General features: G+C 50.4%; 1 protein-coding gene across 1 annotated transcript in view; it reads right to left on the reverse strand.

Annotated features, from left to right (window-relative positions):
* Nucleotides 1–375: 375 nt before the first annotated feature.
* FKBP6 (FKBP prolyl isomerase family member 6 (inactive)) overlaps nt 376–5,841 on the reverse strand; it is a 23,083-nt gene continuing 17,617 nt past the window's right edge. Inside the window, exon 9 of the mRNA XM_040261185.1 lies at nt 376–787. The gene's annotated coding sequence lies outside the window, so the exon portion shown is untranslated. The remainder of the gene's footprint in view (nt 788–5,841) is intronic.

Below are 5,841 nucleotides of genomic sequence, written 5' to 3' on the forward strand. Positions count from 1 at the left end.
CACCCACACTGTCCAAGACACCACGGGGAGGCTGGCTTTGTAACACCTCAACACACACACATTTTTGCAAGACTCACCATCCACAACAGTGCAGGAGGACTGGCTGGCTCCCAGGTTTCCAATTAACTCTCTTGAAACAGCTCTCCATAGAAGGGAGCAGATTTCAAGGGAACCCCAATGCAAAGGCACACGCATTTACCCTCAGGTCACAAAGAACTGCTGTGGCTCCAGAAAACAAACCCAACCCGCACTGTCACTGGCCCAACTGGTCTCAGTGAATAGCTGTCCCTCTACTCAACACAAGTTACAACTGGATCTTGCAAAGACAAGGAAGTGTTTTATTTACTTACAACAAAAAAACATCTGTAACATAATTCTCCCTTTTCAAAACTAAGAGCCCTACAACATACACAAAGCAATCCCTATTTGTATTCACCCAGGGACGAGAGCAGCAGGAAGGGGGCTGGGACTGGGGAAAAGCCAAAGACTAATTCTATTTGGAAAAACAAGCAATTGCCTTAAAAATAGCTTTCTCCTACTCATCAGCAGCTGCCCTTTCACCTCCTCTGTGTGAAGACGTGAAACAGAAAGCAGCAGCTGTGAAAACACTCCAGCAGCGTCAGTCAAGACGGGCCATGGCCTTGGACTGCAGAAACTCAGCCCCTCTTCCAAGCAGGTCGTGCACACAGTCTGCCCTGAGGAGATCCTTCCGGAAAGCGCTCTGCCCACCTCCCATAACGATAGAGAACTCCGGGCAGCTTCTCTCGCTTGTCATTAGCTGCGAAATCTAGGAATCAAACACAGCAGTTAGAAACACAGTGGGACTCAGCTGTCCCAGAGGGCACGAGAGCCAGTTCCGGGTCTGAGTCCAGACAGGAACCAAGGACAAACAGATGCCCCTAGGGGGCAAGGGCCCTAAGGGGTGGGTCCTGGGAAATGGTGACCTGTTAATAAGGTGGCTTTGAAACTTCAAGAACATCACCTCAGAAAATCAGAACATAAGGGCCCCTGAGACCATCCAGTTCAATTTTACTGTTCAGATGAAGCCCCCAAATAGATGACTAACTCCTGAGTATGAGCAGAGCTCTCCTCATTGGTCCATCTCGATTGTTCCACAAGGGCTACACATCCTCAATCACTCAAGGATGTCAAAAGCACTCCCAAAGGGCCAGACGTACAAGCGGCTGCTTTCAGGGGGACACATGGGCGGCACTGACCACTAGGGATGTAACCAGACAAGACGCCTGGACAGGCTCACCTGGAAGCTCCACACGACAGCTGGCTTCGCCACGGAGGCCAGTAACTCGGGCGCTGACGGCAGGGACCCGGTGCGGCAGTCTACCCAGAGCCGGGGGGTCCAAGTGGGCTCCCGGTTCCACTATTTCCGGCTCTGTGACCCTAGGCCAGCTGTACCCCTGCTTCCTCACCTATCAAACACTCCTACAGGATATACTTCACTGAGCTGTCGCAAGACCAGTACGACCTCGACTGAAGGTGGGGACACAATGAAAGCTGGCAGGACAGCCCACTGAGGGCTCTGCGGCCACCACCTCCCCAGCTGGGCCCAGAGCCACGGGAAATGCTGGGGCACAGGGGTGGGCGCTGGCTGGCGTGCTGGCCCAGCCTGGGGCCCTGGCACCAGTGGGTGTCCAGGGCTGGGGGGCGGGGGTCACAGTCAAGAACACATCCTTCATGGCCGTCTTGCTGAACAGCAGCTTCTGAGTCAGGGAGAGACACCTGCCTGAGACAGTCCCCTCAACCCAAGCCCTGGGAAGAAGCAGGTGGGCCAGTGCAGGCAGGAGAGGAGGCCAGTGCTTTCTGAGGATGTCCACCTTGCTGCTAGTTTACATCTACCAGGAAGAGTGCTCTCCCGTGCCTCCAAGCGCTGCGGCGCTCTGCTGACAGCCTGCCTGGCTGCCCTTTATAGTGCATTCCAGAAAAACATGGCACCAGTGAAACGCAACTGACAGACCTCCTGGGACGGTCTTCAGTGGGATGAAGAGATAAACCAAAACACAGAACTACTGTGAAGAAAAATCATCAGGCTATGGGGACACAGAAGGACGTCAGTTGTTATTTAACATAAAGTAACCAGAAAGACCTCTCCAAGGAGGCGACATTTAAGTAGACTGAGCTCTGAACAGTCAGAAGGGCTTTCCCGCTTGGAGGAAGGTCTGTGCAAAGGCCCAGAGTCAAGAACACGACTGGAGAGCATGAGAGGTACCAGAAGGTCTGTGTGGGCAAAGTGGAGTGAGCACAAGGAAGAAAGCCAGCAAAGGGGCCTGTCACGCGGGCCACAGAGGCACTGAGAGGGCTTCAGGCTCACTCTCCCCAGTGGAGGTCACTGGAGCTTCTGAGCAGGGAACTGCCTTTTTAAGGATGAGTCTGGCTGCTCTGTGGAAGAGACTGTGGGGCTGAAGAAGCACAGTCGGAAGAGCAGCCCCTTCGCCTGTGCCAGCGCTCATCATGCAGCCCAAGGAAAGCCAAGGACTCCTGTTAACCTACGAAGAGCAAATGCAGTTGCTTTTTGCCTCCAATTCTCCTACTCAGCTTACAGGTCTTTCATTACAGAATGTCCCATGACTGTGCCTGCTTAGGGAAGGAATATGCTCTTTTGTGTTAAAGGCACTCAGTCCTCTCCCAAAGCAAGCAACTAAAAATGCACAATACTTCTATCCCTACTGCAAAGATTCAACATTATAAACCACAATAAGAGGTCAAAGGTTAAAAAAAAGCTTATCTTTGAGACAGGAAGGCATTTGATAACAGTCGTTCCTGACAGAAACTTGAGTATAAAAGCATTTCCTTAGCATGACAGAAAGAAGACTATCTTCACTGAAAGCCTGGATCATGCTGAGCAGTATAGCAGCAACAGGTCCACCCACCACGGTCACGCAAGACATGGTGCTGAGCTGCCCGTCACCACCATCTAACACTATTCTGGAAGTACTCAGCCCACAGGGGAAGATGGGTTCTGAATAAGAGAAGGTGGGAAACAGAGGACAAAGTTACCGTTACTTGAATGTGACGATCGTAGGCCTAGAGTATCCAGGGAAGCAACCGACATTTTACTATCAAAAAAAAAAAAAACAAAAAAATAAAACCCCCCAAACCTGAAAAACTCAGAAAGGTATTTGGTTACAGAGAAACAGGCAATTTATAGAAAGGGTACTTGAACATCTGAAAAGATGCTTGATCACAGACATGTCAATACTAATAACAAGATCTCATTTTGGATGGACCAAACTGGCAAAGATTAAGACATCTAACAATACTAACAATGGCAAAGCTAAATAATGGAATCTCAACAGCACCAAAGGGGATATAAGCTGGTACAGAAGCTTGAGATGTCACTTTAGTGACTCCTGGATCAGCTGAAGTTACACATGTATCACCCAGTGACATGACATTTAAACAAACATCATAGAAAACTCAGCTGAGGGGATAACCATGTCGTCTGTCTGCCTATCAATCACTGCTAGGAAGATGAGGATTCCCTTGTAGGATGGAATGCCGCTGAGTTGTTTTCTTAAACTGAGGCAGCTCTTTGTATGCTAACCTAGAGAACACCCAAACTGCATTATGGTATGAAATGTATACTTCTATTTGTGTGGAAGATTACACAGACACACATAATCCTGAATATTCACAGAAATGCTTTGGGAAGGACACATAAGAAATGTCAGTTGTTACCTCTAGAAAACAGGTTTGGGGACAGGGAGCTTTTATTCTCCACCTTCTGGGTTAAAACCATAAGCACAAAGCATTTTTATAATTTAAATTAAAATACTGACAAAAAGTTACAGGGCGGGAGGATGGTAGAAGAAACGAAACAGCAGAATGCTGATAACCACACTGTCATGCTATTCTTTCTCAATCTGAATAGGTTTGAAAATATCCATAATAAAAAGTTTAATAATCATCAATGAAAGCAAAAACTCAATGCAGTCTGTGTCCCGTGCACTGACTGTAGAAATAAGCCCTGTGTTCAACATTTACACAGCACAAACATGTGCGCCTGAGGATGCAGATGGGCAAGGAGAATGTCCAAGATCAGATACTGGGGTTTGTGAAATTCAGTCAACAGAATTTTCAATTCGAAACTAATAAAAAGGGACGCTTTAGCATGAACGAAAATGCATCAAAATAAAAAAGTTCACATTTCATTTTGAAAATCCAATACTCTGCATACTAAGGTGCAAACGGCAGAAAGAAAGCCGTCATGTACCCGGGGCTTAAGCAAAGATCAGCCAGGAGACCTACAAAGACAGAAGTCAGACTCGGGCAGAGAACACAGACAAAGGTCCAGGAGGGCAGACTCCAGCTGAATATATTAATACTAAACAAGCTGCTTCTGAGGAGAGTGAACCCCAGGCCTGGGGAAAAGGCACAGTCACTGTGAAATAGAAACTCCAGCAATGATATGATCAGTGTCCACAGTAGCTGCACAGAATAGTGGGCAGTAATCAGAGAAAGGTGTGAGAACCTAACGAGAAGACAGGGAAGTGGTGTAATCCTGGGACCTGGAGCCGGAGGCTGCGGAGCCTGGGGTGTCTCTGTCTGAAACCCTAGGGTAAAGGGCCAAGGGCCAGGCGGATAAAAGGAGTTCCCACGGTGTCGTGGACCAGCCCTGCCCGTCCACAGCCCTGGTCTAGAGCCTGTGAGCCACAGTGAGTGGGCAGATGTGAACAGTGTCTTGAGAAACCTCTAGAACAATGATCTTCACCTCTTGTGTGTCATACAGCCTTTGAAAAACTGGTAAAAGCTGTAGATCCCTCTTCAAGTCCCAGATAATGCACAAGAAGGTGAAGATTCCTAGACCCTCCCTGAATCCACTTAACTAGTTCTCTAACTTAAAATGCATCACTCAATCAGAATAACCTAGTCTGGGTATCTCGAACATCCAACTGAGAAAAATTTTCCCAGAAGCCCGAGCCCCTCACGTACTCCATGATGTGATGTTTGGCCACCCCACCAGTTGGTTGTGCCCTCTGGCCTCAGCGGTCCCCCTCCTGCCCCTCCTCCCGCCGCGCAAAGCCAGCCCTCACTGCCGGGCCCGCCTCATCTGCCTGTCCCCACCTTGGCCTGGCCGCTGGTGGCCAGCTCCACACGGACTCCTCCTGCTGTAGTCCCCTCGGCGTCCCTGGTCCGCACCTCCACCCAACTACTTCTCTCTACTTCTCAGCACTGGTGGGAGGCAGGCATCACGGAGTACTCCCTTCCTGCTGGGAACACGCATCGAGCTGAGTGGTCCCCTGCAGCCTAGCCTTTCTAGGTGTAAACTGAACCCAAGCATGCCCGGGCCTCTGCCCTGACCTGGGGACTCAGCACACTTCCTCCGATGACACCTGTCAGCGCTCATGGCCATCAGCTGCCATAGCATGGAGGGGAAGACAGCAAGATACATGACAGACAGGGGTCAGAAGTGCTGCTAACAGCCACCCCTGTTTCCAAACAAGGTTTGCGTTATCCACCGTGTTGTGTTTCTAATCGCCCTGCACCCGGTCCTCTCCTCTTCTCATGAGGATGTCCTGAGAAAGCCGTCTGTCTACCTTACTGGGCTCCACGGGCCAGCTGATCCACACACCTGGAAGTTCGTTACAAACAGCACGTCTGGGGCCCCAGCCAAGCTGCTGAGTCGAGTCCCTGGGGAGGGGCCCGCCAACCAGGGTTTGAGGAGGCTGGGGCAGCAGCACCGGCTTGCTCCCTGCCTTGCACTTCCTGCTCTCAGTGTGCCGGGGGGCAGGCGTGTGGTCTCGCCTGCAATCCCCCCACTCCACACTGGGATGAATGATGGGCCATTTCTCACTCTCTGTCCTTTGTGTTGGCGGGGGTGGGGGG

The sequence above is a fragment of the Oryx dammah genome, unplaced genomic scaffold, assembly GCF_014754425.2.
Source record: "Oryx dammah isolate SB20612 unplaced genomic scaffold, SCBI_Odam_1.1 HiC_scaffold_2, whole genome shotgun sequence".
Classification (NCBI taxonomy): Eukaryota; Metazoa; Chordata; class Mammalia; order Artiodactyla; family Bovidae; genus Oryx; species Oryx dammah.